This window comes from Dioscorea cayenensis, chromosome 1 (genome assembly GCF_009730915.1).
Source record: "Dioscorea cayenensis subsp. rotundata cultivar TDr96_F1 chromosome 1, TDr96_F1_v2_PseudoChromosome.rev07_lg8_w22 25.fasta, whole genome shotgun sequence".
Classification (NCBI taxonomy): Eukaryota; Viridiplantae; Streptophyta; class Magnoliopsida; order Dioscoreales; family Dioscoreaceae; genus Dioscorea; species Dioscorea cayenensis.
Window position 1 is genome coordinate 14577807 of NC_052471.1, and position 18790 is coordinate 14596596.

An 18790-nucleotide genomic window follows, 5' to 3' on the forward strand; every position below is an offset into this window, starting at 1 on the left:
ATCTTCTATAGAACCGGAAATGTCCCAAAAAACTTCTTATGGCTTTTGCCAAATTTGGAGGTGGTAATTTTTCTATGGTGGAAATCTTTGCCTTGTCCACCTCAATTCCTTCTTTTGAAATTTTATGACCCATACTATTCCCTCTTGGACAATGAAATGACATTTCTCCCAACTCGGCTAAGGTTAGTTTCTTCACATTGAATGAGGACCCGTTCTAGATTCTTGAGGCATACTTCGAATGAATCACCAAAGATGGAGAAGTTATCTATAAACACTTCCATAAAATCTTCCACTGTGTCCTCAAAAATTACCGTCATGCATCTCTGAAAGGTAGCCAGGGCGTTGCATAGCCCGAAAGGCATGCGGCGATAAGCAAATGTGCCATATGGACAAGTGACCGTGGTCTTCTCCAGATCTTCTAGGGCAATGGGAATTTGGAAATAACCAGAGAACCCATCAATAAACAATAGTAGGCATGTCACTGCTAGTCGCTCAAACTTGTCGCTCAATGAATGGTAGGGGAAAAATGACCCTTTCGAGTAGCATCATTCAATTTTTACGTAGTCAATGCATACCCTCCACCCGGCACTTGTTCAAGTTGAGGATTAGCTCATTTTTGTCATTTGTAATTACGAGTCATTTCCCCTTTCTTTGGAACCACTTATGCAGGGCTAACCCATTCACCGTCGATATTGGATAGATAATGCCTACATCAAGAAGTTTGATGATGATTTCAGCCCTCGCTACTTCCTTCATATTCGGATTGAGTCTCCTTTGAGGCAAGGCTTTGGGCCTGTGTTCATCCGTCATTAGAATTTTTGTGAGTACAAATGGATGGATTTATCCCTTTTTATGTCGACTATCTTCCAAGCAATTACTTTCTTGTGTTTTTTACCATATCGACCAATCGTTTCTTTTTGGTGACCTACTAGGTTTGAAGAGATGATAAATGAGGCTGTGTCCCTTCTCCCGAAAAGGCAATCTCAAGGTTCTCGAGGAGTGTTTTCAACTCCAAATTGGGTGCTTCCTCGAGTTGACGACTTCAAACCTCTATTCCTTAGCCCATCACCCTGTTCAGATCCTGTTTCTTCTATAGACTCCAAACTCTTTTCTGAACTGTCATTCATTACATGAACATGTAGCTCATAACATTCAGCATCTTTCTCAAGACCATTTTGTTGCTCATGCATATTTTCCAAACAAGACTCCCATATCTTGGCTAACACCTGGCCATCTTCGGCATGGTCCCTCACGGTGGAATTTACGGTATCTATCTGATGGTGTTCATTAGCTAAACCAAATGGTTTAATTAACATTTCACTTCCTCCTATCAAATGTGCTCCATACTTCATAAAGGTTTCAAATACTGTGTGCCAGTCATCATCCTTGCTAGATAAGCTAGAATCCTGTGGTGGCTAAAATGTGTGTAAATGATTTTTTTGAGGATGTGAGAAACGTTGCTGAGTTTGCCAATGATGCACTCACAAGATGAACTGCATAAAGAAAGAAGAGAATAGAAATTAAATTGAAATCATACCAATATAATACAAAGAGATGAATAGAAATACAAATGAATAGCTAGAACAATAAGCTAAAAAGTTTCCTAGAATTCCTTAAAGGTCCCCACAATGGCGCCAAAAACTTGATTGCTTCCCCCACAAAGTGATACGAGATCGGCAAGTAATACCTCGTGTAAAGAGCGAGGATCGTATTCCATGGGGCTAAGGATCTCCTATTACTCCTTCTTGACCTATTATCTATCCTACAATCTTAAGTGATGGAATTTACTCTACTAGATGCAATTAAAAACTAAATACAAGATTACCAAATAATTAGAGAACAAGTAATGAGCAAACCCAGATTAACAATGTAATGCAAAGGCCTATGGATGTGGATCCCCTTGAGGGGTCATTATGACATATGGATGAAGAACAAAAGTTGCAAGGGTAATTTGGATAGAGAGTTTTCAAAGATTAGAACAACCCCAATTTCTCGTGGGGTTGAACCCTAATCCCATCTGAATGTTGATAGGAATTTCTTCCAAATCCCCATTCCTACGATTGCATTAAGTACAAGGAAATCTCAAAATAGGGATATACTCATCCCTAAGTTCACCCTAGAACACGGAGGCTACCAACACCCAATTTCTCAGTCGTATTGATACAAGTAACCTCTTCTAATCTATTCACGATCTAATACATGCAGTAGGTCACATCTACATGCATAACTAATAAAAGAACTACGGATTTCTCCTTAGTGTAGCTCTTAGCATGAAAACAATGGATTAAATCTCAAATCACCCAAGCATTGAATTAACAAACAATCATCAATAATACAATAAAAGCCCCAAGGTTCAACGACATCCAGGTGGCCTTGAGGGGTCCTAACTAGTCATCATACTACAACAATCAATAAAATCAAGTAAAACACAAAGAAAACTCATAAATGACACTACCGGGATGAAATGGTGAAAGTGGAGAGTGAAAATGTGCCAAATGATAACCCATCCACAAAGGAATGCCATATAGACCTTCCTCCAGCCACGGGTCTCCTTCCTTCAAATGGTTGTCGATCTCCCCTTGAATGATGATATCTTCTTCAGCTTGGTAGCCTTTGGCCATGCCCTATAGATGATCTCCTCGTTTCCTTGCCCTTCTTTTTCTTCCCAAAGGTCGCTCAAGGTCTCCCAAGAAGTCTCCAACAAGCCCTCTCAAAATCTGTCCAAAGGGAAGTCCCCAGTCGCCATAGAAATATACATTTATACCCTTCACGGCATCGGGGCCGTATTAGGGGCCGTATGGGGACCCATATGGGTACATACAAGCTGCATCGGCCTTTATCACGGGCTGTATGGGGGTCGCATGAAGTTACGGGCAGGGCAACTTCAAACAATCCACGTTACGGTGATTACTACGATAACATCGCTATAGTAATTTTGAGGTACTGTGCTTCTTCTTTTTGCCCAAATGATATCCTCGTGTTCTCCATGGCTTTCCCGTACCCTACAAAAGCAAATAATACCGATTAAGCACAAAAGCGAGCATCAACCCTCAATAAAATACATGTAAAAGTGTATAAAATACATATATTAAAATTCCTACATTTAGACACTTATCACATTCAGCTTCTAGAGTCCATACTTATCCCACATACGATTATTCTCTTGTAGGATCCGGTATCCACCCCAATGTGATTAGTTTACACAAAGGATGTTGTGCTAACTTCTCTCCGATCGAACTCATTTCCTTGTCACTTGAGATCACTCCTTTTCTCCAATTGTGATCCACGCATGCTATCAATGGGTAGTGTTGCATGGGTTTGGACTCCCATCCCAAGGTCCAACTTAGAGAAATTTAACTGTCAACAATCATTTCTACCCGGCCTCCTACCTGAAGATCCCTCAGATGGGGTGTTAGTGGATTAGGGGGAAAAGGATGATCAGGACTTTATGGTAGAGAGACTTTTCGAGATGATAATACTCTCCTTGAGTAGATGATATCCCTTTGTAGGCATTGGAAAAGCTCAATCTGTAGACAAAGTAGTCCCACTACAAGACTCTCAAATTATTCGGTTTAGAATTGAAGTTGGGGTTGGGAGGAGCAAGTAATAGTGAGACACAAGTTTATCCACATTGGGATGCCCTCCTCATATCCGAAGAAATGTGAGCCAATAAACCTTCCACTCATTGGAATGAAAGGGCAGGCTTTCTACCACGTCCACCAAGATCTGCTAAGAAAAAGTTCCAAAAGAGCTGTGATAAGGTACTTCTACTTTAAATCCTCTAATTTTTAATTCCTAGTCTAATTCTCAAATTCTTAACTATAGTATGTCTTTTTAGTATAAAAATTCTTGGGTTCCCCTAATCATAAAGACTAAATGCATTGAAACTATGGCCAATCTAAAAAGTTGGTAGAGCTTCTCGATTTTTCATTTTGCAATGGAACCTCCTTGATATCCACTAATCGGACCCCCGTACCATTTTTGATGAAAATCTTGATCTGGAGCGAGTAGAGAGATTTGGAAGACCTTCCAAACGCTTTCCTAATAAAGGAATTTCTTAAATTATCTAGAGTATAGATAGTTTGGTTTTTGATAAGTGCTTGTGTATTAGTAATACGAGTATTCATTTTTCATATGATGAGCATTACTTTTTAACAAATTTTTAGCTCTAATACATGTGTATTTGTGAACTTTGGTGCATGAAGGGTTGTGAAGCCAAATATGAAAGAAAGAAGCCAAAGTAGATTGGGATTGTACTTTGTTGATGAAGTCTTGGAGTGAGCAAATATGAAGACACAAGTTGTGGTGAAGATACGTGAATGTGTGCCAATCTCCATGCGCTCAAAGCAATTACATTGTTTGGAGGGGCACAAAGGTAGTCACATGTACGTGTCGACTTGTGCAATGTTTTGCAGATCTTCACCAATATGGCATTTTTATTGAAGAAGTGATGCGATCTACGTCATAGACGTGTGCTGTTTATGTTGCTTGCCTCGATAAAAAGTGATGGATTTGGGAGTATTTTGGCGGAGTACTGTAGTAGGTTATTGCAGCGAATCAATGAAGTAATTTACTATAGCAGTTACTGTTCCCAGCCCGCAGAAAATCAAATTTCCAGAAATTCACCGGTCGTGTGGAAATTCTACATACACATGTGGATGCCGATTCTGACCCTTTGTAAACAGTGACTTCTACCGATTTGGGGATCCATCTTTTCATCCTTTCTTCTGTCTTTTCTCCATCTTTTGGGAGGTTGGCGGCTAGGGTTTAGAGAGGCTTGGGCAAGGCTTTGGGAGTGGTTCCACAGCTTTGACACCGTGTTTCTCTTGGAAGATAGTTATTGGGGGAGCTTTCATGAGCACCAATCCGGTGAGGTGTGCCCTAAGCTTGACAAGGGGACCTTTGTAGAGCGAGGCTACTCCACAGACCATTAACATGAATCTTGAGGGCTTTCCTATGGATTACATGTTTTTGCTTTTCGATTTCATTATTGATTGTATCTTGCTCCATGGAGAGCTAAACCCATAGTAGGTGTTTGGGCTTTATAAACCCTAGGATGTTATTGTCTCATTTGAATTTTTATTATGCTTTTCCTTAATTGATGTCTTTAATTGAGTTCCAATCTTGAATGCTTGTTAAATGATTTCTCCCTTATAGTGACACTAGGGTTTGAGAGTCCATCTTGGTAGCCCTTGTGGATGAGTGACACACCATGAGGGGTTAGACAATGCTAGATTGGAGAGGGTTGAGAGGGTGAGTCAAGAAGTAGCGGAGCATCCCTTCCCCTCTAGTGCGATTTATCCCTACCTCCATGTTCCTAGAGTTCTTTCGGTCACAATAGAGTGAAGTGCTAAGAGAGGAACTCCGATTTGGGGCTTAGTTTCACGAACACGAGTTAGCGTTGAGTAATCCTTACTATACGGGGCTTGATTTGTGACTAGGGGTCTTTCGCCTAGACCAAAAGGTTAGATCTATGTTTAGGAATAGGGTTTATCACTTGGAATCTCTAGAGCTTCTTGTAATTGTACACGGTGTGAGGTGTTGAGCCCGAGTGATTTCTCCGTAGGGGCATAGTGTAGAGTTAGTCCACGATTGACCTTGGGTTTGGGACAGCGTGTTTTTAGGATTTCCACGACTCATTGGGCATCAATTGGGAGACATAATAGTTGGTCTTACACTGAAGCAATAACCCTAGGGGGAGCAATATCCAGAGTGCCCCACTTCTTATCGATTGCCTTTCCTCTCACTTTATCGTGCCTCTCTTTCTTATTTATTTTTATCTCTTTTCATAACAATTTTATTCACACTACCATTGATTCATTATCATCCTTAGTTAGATAGCAATTGTTGTGTTTCTACTCACTATTCACTGTGGATGGGATGCCCACTAACCTAGGTTTATTACTTTGACAAACCCGTGACATTTGCGGGTCACTGCATAAGGCGTTGTTAGCTTCAGAAGAGACAAAACTCAAGATGTGCATCAATCTCTCTAGAGCTTGATTGGTAGCCATCTTCAAGATTCATTCCTGATACATACCTTCTCAAGCTCTCTGGAGGTATAATTATGGCTTGGGATAACACTCAAGTCATTGGTTTATTATAGCGACTTGTACTGATAGCTAAACCATTCAATTATTGTTACTTTTCATTGAAACACTATAGCGAGGATAATGCTTGTGCAACTTTAGGTTTTTAATTTCTTTTGTTCAGTCTTTTTCTTCTTCTTCTACTTCATTATTCTCACTTTGCATTACCAATCCTTTTCCTTAAAATTTTTCCTGTGACCTTTTTCCTATGAACTCAAACTAGAAATTTCTTCCTCCCTTGCTCGTGAATATCGTAAGAGCTTTATCTAAGTTTTTATTTCCTTATTTTACTTGTATTTAATCATTTTCCAATTTTTTGTAAATGCTAGATTTAGAGCTTGAATGTGGATAATTATAGTCCCAAATTTAAGCCCTTGTCCTTGATTACTCAATTTTGTGAATGTTTGTAAAAGAAATTTCTTGGTTAGATAGCGTAAATCGAGGATAAAAACCTTTACCACGGTGTAGTTTAGTTGTTTTCTTTGACTTCTTTGGTCTAGAGTGAAGCTCGAGACCATTAGGATTTATTGGTAGCTTTAGACCTAGTTTTAAGCCAACATAATTGCGATTTATGGTTGTTTATTTAGAGAAACTTTTGGGTTTTCATTGTTTGATTTATTTTGACCCTAATTCTTGTTGGTGTTTTGTTGTGCTTTGGCAAGGAGGTGAAGTTTGGTTTAGGGCATATGAACTAGCGAGAGGATTAGCGTTTGGGAAAATAGACATTATCAAAGTTGTGAGTGGGATATTTTAGTACAAAAATTGTACTAGAAATTCTTGATATATATAGTATATTATAGCAATGGTTTTGATTGAGTTTATATTTGAATGAAGATATTTATTGTCTTGAAATGAGTTACTTTATTTATGTATAGCAGATTTCCACCAACATGTCCGTTATTGAAAAGCAAAAATGAACTACGATGTAGCATGTGTGCGTTTACTTTACCTCAATAAGCATGGATTCGGGGAGTGTTTTGGGCGATGCTTGAGCACGACAGCATGGCGAGCACTACTGACAAAGACATTGCGGTGGGAGTACTATTCACGACCTGCAGAAGAAGATGAAAGCGAGAATCCACGGGCATGTGGAAATTCCACATGCCATGTAATCCACGCAGGCGCCCACATGGGCGTGTGGATTCCGTTCAGACCCTATTTAAAGGCGATTTGGAGGCTGATTTCATGATTCTTTTTCTCCATCTTTTCTAACCCGGATAGAGGGCGGTGGCTAGGGTTTTTGAGAGGTTCTACTGCTCGACATTGCGCTCACTGTTTGGAAGAAGGTTAGTGGGAGAGTTTTTAGGTCGACACCCGATCCGTGAGGGTGTATCATGCTTGGGACAAAGGGACCCTTGGACTGAATAGAGGACTCTCACAACACCATCACCATGACTATCGGGGGTTTTTCTATGGATTGTTACTTTTACATTTGATTTCATTGATAGTAATTAGCTCTATGGAAAGCTAAACCCCTAGTGGGTACTTGAGTTGTTGTAGACCCTAGGATGCATGTCGTTTTATTGAGACCTCTATATTATGCTTTCAATTAATTGATGTTTTTATTTGATTTCCAATCTTGAATTCTTGATTGTATGAATACTCCCTTAGAGGTGATACTAGGGTAGAGTTCTTGTTGGTAACCTTTGTGGTGAGGCTGACACATCCGAGGGTTGAGACAAAAGCAAAGATTGGGAGGGTTGAGATGGTAAGTCGAGGTGGCAGGGCGTCACCCTCCCCTACAGGGTGTGATTTATTCTACCTCCATTTCCTCAAGTTCTTTTTCGGTCATAGTAGAGTGAATGGCTAAGGATGACCTTCCGTTGGGGCTTAGATGCTGGGTGCAACGGGTGAGCGTTGAGTGATTTTAGCACCTAGTTCTTGGTGTGGCTAGGGACCTTCCACAGGGCGAAAATGTTAGGTATACATTTAGGAGGAGGGATTTTATCACTTGGAATCCCTAGAACTCATTGCAATTCTACTCTGAGTCGCGAGGTTGAGAGGTTATTCAATTTCTCCTTCAGGACATGTATAGAGTTAGGCATGGTTGATGATAAGTGTCTAAATGTAGGTGTTTTCATATATGTATCGTATGCACTTTGCATGTATTTTGTGAGGTTTGATGCCCGTTTCAGCTTAATCGTCTATTATTTGCTTTGTAGGGGCATATGGAAGCCATGGAGAACAAGAAGATATCATTTTGGCAAAAAGAGAAAAGCAGGAATTTCATACTACCCCCATACTACCCGAGTATGGGGGCCGTATCTGTATGTAGCGGATTGATTTGGTGTTACGTCGATTTCCATACTACCCGATTATCACGGGGCCGTATGGAGCCGTATGCACCCGTATGGAGCAGAATCTAGGGTTTTACGAGTGCTATCGACCCCATCGACCCCTATCGGCCCGTATGCCTCGGGGGTATATATACTCACTTTTCAGGGCTGATTAAAGGACTTTTTGTTGGCCGACTTTTGGGAGATCATTTGGGAGATTTTTGGGCGACCTTGGGGAGGAGAAGAAGGGCAAGAAAGCTAGAAGATCATTCAAGCCCAAGGTCCAAGGCTCTCAAGGCAAGAAGGCAACATCATTCAAAGGGGAGATCGATCACGACTTGAAGGAAGGAGAACGCGGCTAGAGGAGCGTCATTCGGCATTCCTTTGGCGGGGAAGCGTCATTCGGCATATTCTCGCCTCATCCTTCACCATTTCATCTAGGGAGTGTCATACTATGTCTTTGTTTCATGTTTTTGCTTGATTGTATGCTTTGTTATGAGATGATGACACACTAGACCCCCAAAGGCCACGGGTGTTGGTGAACCTTGGGGGGTTTTATCATGTATTTTGGATGATTACTTGTTAATTCTATGCTTGGGTATGTTTTGAGATCTAATCCATTGTTTTTCATGCTAAGTGTTACACCAAGGAGAAATCCGTAGCTCTTTTTATGAATGATGCATGTAGATGTGACTTGCTCGCATGTATTAGGGTCATGAATGGATTAGAAGGGGATACTTGTATCATCACGGCGAGAAATCGGGTGTTTGGTAGCCCTCCATGTAGGTTTAATCCGAAGAAGAGTAGGTTTATTCCTAAGCGAGATTTCCTTGTACTTAATGCAATCGTAGGAATGTAGATTTGGAAGAAATTCCTATCTATGTTCAGTATGGGATTAGGGGTTCAATCGCCGAGAAATTGGGGTTGTTCTAATCTTGGAATCTCATGGTCCAATTTACCCTTGCATCTTTAAATCATCATCCATGTTGCATGATAACCCCTCAAGGGGATCCACATCCATAGGCCTTTGCACTTCATTGATTCTCTTGCTTGCTTATTGCTTGTTCTCTCTAATTTGCTAGCAAATCTTGTGTTTAGTTTTTATTTGTATTTAGTAGAGTAAAATCCATCACTTAAGATCTTAGGCTGAGATAATAGCTCGAGAAGGGAGTAATAGGAGATCCTTAGCCCGTGGAATACGATCCTCGTGTCTTTGCGAGGTATTATAGCGATCCCAGTACACTTGCGGGGAGGCGATCAAGTTTTTAGGCGCCGTTGCGGGGACCATTAAGGAATTCTAGGAAACTTTTTAGATTATTACTCTAGCCATTTCATTCTTTACTCATTTGTTGTTTTTCTTTTTCCCTTGATCTTAACTCTCTATCATTTTTTTCTTGGTTGTGCAAGAGTCTTTGTGCATGACGCGGTCGAATCCAGTCGCCTTTGATTACACGGATAGTGAAATTGAAAAGAACTTTGCGTCGGGAGATTGAGAGAAGTTGGTGAAGGGTCGGGTACCTGAGAACATCGAAATTGAGGATAGAGTGTCTACAATCATGGCGAAGAGCGGCGTACTTTATCCGAATATGAGAGACCCCAATTCACGGGTGATGAGTTCGGTGTTCAAGCACCGTCGGTGGCATCCAACAACTTTGAAATTAAAAGCAAGTACAATCGGCATGATCAAAAATTCAGTCCAATTCAATGGTCTTGCCCATGAGGATGTGCATGACCACCTTTCCCAGTTCCTCAAATTTGCTCTACATTCAAGATCAATGGGGTGTCGGGACGATGCTATCCGTTTGAGACTATTTCCATTCGAGTTTGAGAGATGGAGCTTATCGTTGGCTTACCTCATTGTCTCCGGGGATCTATTAAAACATGGAAGGACATGGTGGAGAAGTTCCTTGGAAGATATTTTTCCGCCAAACAAAGCGGCGAAGTTGAGGCAAGAAATTTCAGCCTTTAAACAAGGGGAGTCCGAAACATTGTTTGAAGCTTATGAGAGATTCAAGGATCTCCTTAGAAGGTGCCCCCACCATGGTTTTTGCTTCATGGATGCGAGTACAAATCATTTTACAATGGGCTAAATTATGCTACTCGCCAACTCATTGATGCCACGGTAGGCGGTTCCCTTAGCAACAAGTACCCCGATGAGGCCGAGCAATTACTTGAGTCAATGGCAAGCAATGAATCACATTGGGCCTCAAGGGGATCTTCACAAAAAGGCTGCTGGGCTTTATGAAGTAAGTAGTGATAATGCCTTAGCCGCAAAGGTTGGCGTGTTGACTCGAAAGATTGATCTTCTTATGGGCGATGGTTCAAGGCCGAATCGGTGCTAAGTTGTAGTACTTGCGGTGGTGGGCACGGTGCAGCCCAATGTCCGATTGCTAGCTCATCTGTTGCATCCGTTGAGAATGTGGACTACATTGGGGGGCAACGCAATCAAGGGAACCCATATAGTTCAACTTACAATCCGGGTTGGAAGAACCACCCAAATTTTTCATGGAACCAAGGCCAACAACAACAAAGAGGTGCACCACCTCAAGGATCTCAATTTCAACAACCGGTCGTTGAGAGGAAGTTTTCCACTGAAGAGATCCTTGCCAAGTTCATGCTCAGTACCAATGACAGGTTCAATAATCTAACTAGTAGCATGGATGCACAATTTGGCAAGGTGAATGCTCAACTCACTCAGCACGCCGAGCAGTTCAGTGAAATAGGATCTGTTTTAAGAAACCTCCAAAGCTACGTGAAATCTCTTGAGCATCGGTGGGGGAGCTCGCGAGGCACATTACAGAGCGTCCTCTAGGGTTGTCTTCCAAGCAACACGGAAGACAATCCAAGAGAGCACTTAAAGGTCATTGCTCTTAGAGCGGGAGGCAGAGTGGAGACAAGGGTCGAGAGTTGACCCAAGTGTCGGGAAAAAGTGGGGGTAGCCTCAGGGGAAGACCCCAAGCTAGTTGAAAGAAAAGCAGTGAAGACAAAAAAATCGGGCATAAATGACAAGTTCCAACAACAAGGACCACCAAAATCATCCAGTACAAGCCTCCGATCCCCTATCCAACAAGATTGAAGCATGACAAGGAGGATGTTCACTTGAGAAAAATTCATCAACATCTTCAAACAACTTCATTTGAACATCCCGATAGTTGAGCGTTGACTCAAATGCCGAAATATGCCAAGTTTCTAAAGGAGCTCCTCACAAATAAGAGAAAGTTGGAAGAAGAAGGCACGATTGCACTACGAGGGAATTGCTCGGCTATTCTAGAAAAGAAGCTCCCACAAAAGTTGAAAGATCCGGGTAGTTTCATTATTCCATGCATGCTTGAAGGTGGAGTCAAGAGAATGCTCTAGCGGACTCGAGGGGCTAGCATAAAGCGTCATGCCCTACACCATGTATTTGAAACTTGGCTTGGATGAATTAAGGCCCACGAGGATGACCTTACAGGGTTGGCGGATCGATCAACAAGAAAACCTCGTGGGATTGTCGAAGATGTGATTGTCGCGAGTGGATAAATTTGTTTTTCCGGTGGACTTTGTCATCATGGACATAGATGAAGATGTGGAGATACCACTAATTCTTGGCCGACCATTCCTCGGCACCTCGGGTGCCTTAATTGACTTGAAAGGAGGGAAGTTGGCGTTAAGAGTCGGGAGAAGAGGAAGTGGTGTACACTTTGCCAGCTGCCATGAAACATTCTTTAGATCATGATGACACACTTTATTTCGTTGATGAAAGCGATAGGGTTGATTTCGATTGTGTGCGAGGAGGTGCTCTCTTTAAATCCTTTGGATGAATATTTGGGGGAGTTGGAGAGCGAAGAAGAAGAAGAACCTCATCGTCATCCTCCAATTCACAATTTGAAGCCACCAAAAGAGGGTATCTGTACTAATGCTAAAGAAAAAAAGAAAAAAAGAATCATTTATGAAGAGAAATGTGGAGGGAGATCCATGGGAGAAAAAAGAAAGGTAACAAGCTTCATCCTCCCACATCTCATGGAGGAAAGGTAAATTTTTCACCCCTCTCCACTCATGAACAATTCGAGGTATTTTCAATGTTGTCATTCAATCTACGGGAAGAAGCAACACTACAAAGGGAAACCGGGGGTGGCTTCAAAGTGTTTGAACCCCCATGAGGTAAGGAACAAAGGTACGTCGGGGCTCGTGACGTTAAACAAAGCGCTTCTTGGGAGGCAACCCAAGCATTCGAGGGGCATTTGTTTGCATTTTTCCGTATTTTTTTAGTTCTTAGTTCATTTCAATTTTTCAGTATTTCTTAGACTTGTTTGTTTTGTGAATAAGTTCATGCTCATACACTTGGCACATTGCTCTCATCATTTTTATTGTGGTATATTTGTGCAACCTCTTGAGACACACATGTGTAGGGTGTTAATTTATGTGCTAGATCGTCGTTTTTATTCATTTTTAGTCGTTTTTGGGAGAAGTCGTCAAGCTTTCTTTTTCATTTTTACATCATTTGAGGCGAGGTTTTTCATGGTTTTGATTGGCCTTTAAAGGTTTCTGACCATCTTGGGGTCGTATGGAGCCGTCTAAAGGCTGACCACGAGGCCCGATCCGGATGGCTCTGTGCTCACTGAGGCGGCCCCCATCTGACCCCGTATGAGGGGCCGTCAAGTCGGTGGGTGTCTCGGCCGGGGAGTTACTCACTCGATCGGCCCCCATGCAGGGGTCGATATGGGGGGCCGTATGGTGGCGGGGCTTCCCCCCTTTAAGGCCTCTCATTCTCTCTCTCTCTCTTCCACCTCTCATTTCTCTTCAACTCCACGAAAATTTTTCTCTCCTTTTCTCTCTCGATTCTTGGCCGAATCTCTTCATTTTTCTTCCAAAAAAACTTCTCCCAATCCATTGGAGACTTTCGATCTAGTGATCTTACCGAGTTTAAAAGCTTGTTTTTCTCAAGGTTTTACGTCGGTATCTTTTTCAATGCCCTAGTTTTATTCTTTCCATTTTTTTGGGCATTCTTGAGACTTTTGCATGGAATTTCTTTAGCAATTTGCTTGATTTGGATGATGTGAATGTTGTGAATGAATTTTCATTCAAATTTATGTACAAATTTTTCGATTCCATGAGTATAGGGGAGACTCTTGCCGTGTGAATAGTGACCATACGGCCCCTCATACGACCGTATGGTCCCAAAAACTCAATTTTTTTCATTAGTCTCCTCTATCTCTACCATGTTATTTTGAGGTTATCTTGTATCCCTTTGAGCTTGATCAAAGTTTTTTTCTTCATTGTAGGGATGCCTAACACTAAAAAGGCTCGCCTCAAGCGCCCAAGAACTACCGAGACCATCCTCTACACCCGATGAACCCGTCTTCAAATTGTCCCACCATCGAGAGAGATATGATAGATTGAAGACAAAACCATTCAGGGACTTTGTGCTATCTTGATTGGGAACTTGTGGACAACCTTGGGTTTTACAAGTCAAGTGCGGGATTGGCTCTCACACAATTGTTGGGATAAACTCTTTTGCCATTAACGAGCCAACCTTCCGTCAATTAACCTTGGAGGTCTTGAGTACATTTTGAGGGCGCGACAAGATGGAGAATCCGTGCGGAATAAGAAGATTGTCACCATCCGTTTTCAAGCTTTTGGAAGGAAGCGCACTATGCATCATTTGGACTTTGCCAAGTACTTGGGGATATATGATGATGATTTTATCAAATCCATGCCCGGCAACGTCTTAGCTTGATTGACGGAAGGTTGGCTAGATTAATGGCAAAGAGTTTATCCAACAATTGTGTGAGAGCCAATCCGTACTTGACTTTTCAAATCAAGGTTGTCCACAAGTTCCCAATCAAGATAGCACAAAAGTCCGAATGGTTTTTGTCTTCAATCTATCATATATCTCTCGATGGTGGGACAATTTGAAGAGCGGGTTCATCAGGTGTGAGAGGATGGCTCGGTAGTTCTTGGGCGCTTGGAGGTGAGCTTTTTAGTGTTAGGCATCCCTACAATGAAAGAAAAACTTTGATCAAGCTCAAGGGAGACAAGATAACTCAAAATAACATGGTAGAGATAGGGGAGACTAATGAAAAAATTGGTTTTGGGACCATACGGCCGTATGGGGGCGTATGGTCACTATTCTACCGACAGAGTCTCCCCTATATCATGGAATCGAAAAATTTGTACATAAATTTGAATGAAAATTCATTCACAACATTCACCTCAACCAAACCAAGCAAATTGCTAAAGAAATTCCATGCAAAAGTCTCAAGAATGCCCAAAAAATGGAAAGAATAAAACTAGGGCATTGAAAAAGCATACCGACGAAACCTTGAGAAAACAAGCTTTAAACTCGGGTAAGATCACTAGATCGAAGTCTCCAATGGATTGGAAGAAGTTTTTGGAAGAAAAATGAAGAGATTCGGCCAAGAATCGAGAGAGAAAGGAGAGAAAATTTCGGTGGAGTTGAAGAGAAATGAGAGGTGGAAGAGAGAGAGAGAGAATGAGAGGCCTTTAAGGGGGGGAGTCCCGCCACCATACGGCCCCCATACTTTGGGCCGTATGGGGGCCCGTCTGAGTGAGGAGCTCCCTCGGCCGATACATCCGGCCCGACTCGGGACAGCCCCATATGCGGGGCCGTATGGGGGCCGTGCGAGTGAGCACGCAAAGCCATCCGGATCGGCTGCGTGGTCGGCTCAGACGGCCTCCATACGACCCGATATAACCCGTAAACCTTTTAAATGCCAATCAAATCCATGAAAAACCTGCCTCAAATGATGTAAAAATGAAAAAGAAAACTAGCGATTTCTCCAAAAAGCGACTAAAATGAATAAAAAGCATGACGATCTAGGACATGAATTAACACCTACACATGTGTGTCTCAAGAGGTTTCACAAATATACCACAATAAAAATGATGAGAGAAATGTACCTGAGTGTATGAGCATGAACTTATTCAAAAACAAACAAGTCTAAGAAATACGAAAATTGAAATGAACTAAGAACTAAAAAATACGGAAAATGCAAACAAATGCCCCCAGAATGCTGAGTTTGCCTCCCAAGCGCTTGTTTTAACGTCCGCAGCACTGGCGTACCTTGTTCCCTTACCTCATGGGGGTTCAAACAATTTGAAGCCACCCCGGTTTCCCTTGTAGTGTTGCTTCTTCCGGTAGATTGAATGACAACATTGAAAATACCTCGAATTGTTCATGAGTGGAGAGGGTGAAGATTTACCTTTCCTCCATGAGATGTGGGAGGATGAAGCTTGTTACCTTTCTTTTTCTCCCATGGATCTCCTCCACATTCTCTTCATAAATGATTCTCTTTTTCTTTAGCATTAGTACAGGATACCCTCTCTTTTTGGTGGCTTCAAATTGTGAATTGGAGGATAGACGATGAGGTTCTTCTTCTTCTTAGTTCTCAACTCCCCCAAATATTCATCCAAAGGATTTAAAAGAGAGCACCTCCGCACACAATCGAAATCAACCTATCAGGTTTCATCAACGAAATAAAGTGTGTCATCATGATCTAAAGAATGTTTCATGGCGGTGGCAAAAGTGTACTACCACTTCCTCTTCTCCGACTCTTAACCTCAACTTCCCTCCTTTCAAGTCAATTAAGGCACTTTTCAGTGCTTTGAGGAATGGTCGACCAAGAATTGAGTGGTATCTCCACATCTTCATCTATGTCCATGATGACAAAGTCCACCGGAAAAAACAAATTTATCCACTCGCACAATCACATCTTCGACAATCCCACGAGGTTTTTCTTGTTGATCGATGCATAGCTGTAAGGTCATCCTCGTCGGCCTTAATTCATCCAAGCCTAGTTTCAAATACATGGTGTAGGGGCATGAGCGTTTATGCTAGCCCCGAGTCCGCTAGAGCATTCTCTTGGACTCCACCTTCAAGCATGCATGGAATAATGAAACTACCCGGATCTTTCAACTTTTGTGGGAGCTTCTTTTCTAGAATAGCCGAGCAATTCCCGTAAGTGCAATCGTGCCTTCTTCTTCCAACTTTCTCTTATTTGTGAGGAGCTCCTTTAGAAACTTGGCATATTTCGGCATTTTGAGTCAACGCTTCAACTATCGGGATGTTCAAATGAAGTTGTTTGAAGATGTTGATGAATTTTAAAGTGAACATCCTCCTTGTCATACTTCAATCTTGTTGGATAGGGGATCGGAGGCTTGTACTCGGATGATTTTGGTGGTCCTTGTTGTTGGAACTTGTCATTTATGCCCAGATTTTTGTCTTCACTTTATTTTTCTTCAACTAGCTTGGGGTCTTCCCGGAGGCTACCCACTTTTCCAGGACACTTGGGTCAACTTAGACCCTTGTCTCCACTTGCCTCCCGCTTCTAAGAGCAATGACCTTTAGGTGCTCTCTTGGATTGTCTTACGTGTTTGCTTGGAAGACAACCTAGAGGGGCGTTCGAGAATGTGCCTTCGCGAGCTCCCCACTCGATGCTCAAGAGATTTCACAGAAGCTTGGAGGTTTCTTAAAGCGGATCCTATTTCCTTTGAAGCGCTTTCGGCGTCTTTGAGTGAGTTGAGCATTCACCTTGCCAAATTGTGCATCCATGCTACTAGTTAGATTATTAAACATGTCATTGATGCGAGCATGAACTTGTCAAGGATCTCTTGAGTGGAAAACTTCCTCTCAACGGTCGGGTTGTTGAAATTGAGATCCTTGAGGTGGTGCACCTCTTTGTTGTTGTTGGCCTTGGTTCCATGAAAAAAATTTGGGTGGTTCTTCCAACCCGGATTATGGTGAACTATATGGGTTCCCTTGATTGCGTTGCCCGCAATGTAGTCCACATTCTCAGCGGATGCAGCAGACGAGCTAGCAATCGGACATTGGGCTGCACCGTGCCCACCACGCAAAGTACTACAACTTAGCACCGATTCGGGCCTTGAACTCACGCCCATAAGAAGATCAATCTTTCGAGTCAACACGTCAACCTTTGCGGCTAAAGGCATTATCACTACTTACTTCATAAAGCCCGAGTCTTTTGTGAAGATCCCCTTGAGGCCCAATGTGATTCATTGCTTGCCATTGACTCAAGTAATTGCTCGGCCTCATCGGGTACTTGTTGCTAAGGGAACCGCCATGGTAGCATCAATAAGTTGGCGAGTAGCATAATTTAGCCATTGTAAATGATTTGTACTCGCATCCATGAAGCAAAAACCATGGTGGGGGCACCTTCTAAGGAGATCCTTGAATCTCTCATAAGCTTCAAACAATGTTTGGACTCCCTTGTTTAAAGGCTGAAATTTATTGCCTCAACTTAGCCGCTTTGCTTGGCGGAAAATATCTTCAAGGAACTTCTCCACCATGTCCTTCCATGTTTTTAATAGATCCCGGAGACAATGAGGTAAGCCAGCGATAAGCTCCATCTCTCAAACTGAATGGAAATAGTCTCAAAGCGGATAGCATCGTCCGACACCCCATTGATCTTGAATGTAGAGCAAATTTGGAGGAACCGGGAAAGGTGGTCATACGCGTCCTCATGGGCAAGACCATTGAATTGGACTGAATTTTTGGATCATGCCGATTGTACTTGCTTTAATTTCAAAGTTGTTGGATGCCAGCGGGATTGCTTGAACACTTGAACTCATCACCCGTGAATTGGGGTCTCTCATATTCGGATAAAAGTACGTCGTTCTTGACCATGATTGTAGACATTCTATCCTCAATTTCGATGTTACGTGTACCCGACCCTTCACAAACTTCTCTCAATCTCCGACGCAAAGTTCTTTCAATTTCACTATCCGGTGTAATCAAAGGCGACGGATTCGACCGTGTCATGCACAGTACCTTGCACAACCAAGAAAAATGATAGAGAGTTAAGATCAAGGGAAAAGAAAAACAACAAATGAGTAAAGAATGAAATGGCTAGAGTAATAATCTAAAAGTTTCCTAGAATTCCTTAATGTTCCCCGGCAACGGCGCCAAAAAACTTGATCGCTTTCCCGCAAGTGTACGGGATCGCCAAGTAATACCTCGTGCAAAGACACGAGGATCATATTCCACGGGGCTAAGGATCGCCTATTACTCCTTCTCGAGCTATTATCTAGCCTAAGATCTTAAGTAATGGATTTACTCTACTAAAAACAAATAAAAACTAAACACAAGATTTGCTAGCAAATTAGAGAGAACAAGCAATAAGCAAGCAAGAGAATCAATGAAGTGCAAAGGCCTATGGATGTGGATCCCTTGAGGGGTTATCATGCAACATGGATGATGATTTAAAGATCGCGAGGGTAAATTGGACCATGAGATTCCAAGATTAGAACAACCCCCAATTTCTCGTGATTGAACCCTAATCCCATACTGAACATAGATAGGAATTTCTTCCAAATCTACATTCCCTCGATTGCATTAAGTACAAGGAAATCTCGCTTAGGAATAAACCTACTCTTCTTCGGATTAAACCTACATGGAGGGCTACCAAA

General features: G+C 42.1%; 2 non-coding genes across 2 annotated transcripts; one reads left to right on the forward strand and one right to left on the reverse strand.

Annotated features, from left to right (window-relative positions):
- Nucleotides 1–10305: 10305 nt before the first annotated feature.
- LOC120267697 lies at nt 10306–10412 on the reverse strand. The gene has a single exon (XR_005538537.1). It is a non-coding gene; the product is annotated as a small nucleolar RNA R71 (small nucleolar RNA).
- Nucleotides 10413–17519: 7107 nt separating this feature from the next.
- On the forward strand, nt 17520–17624 carry LOC120268437. Its single transcript, XR_005538943.1, has one exon. It is a non-coding gene; the product is annotated as a small nucleolar RNA R71 (small nucleolar RNA).
- The last annotated feature ends 1166 nt before the right edge of the window (nt 17625–18790 follow it).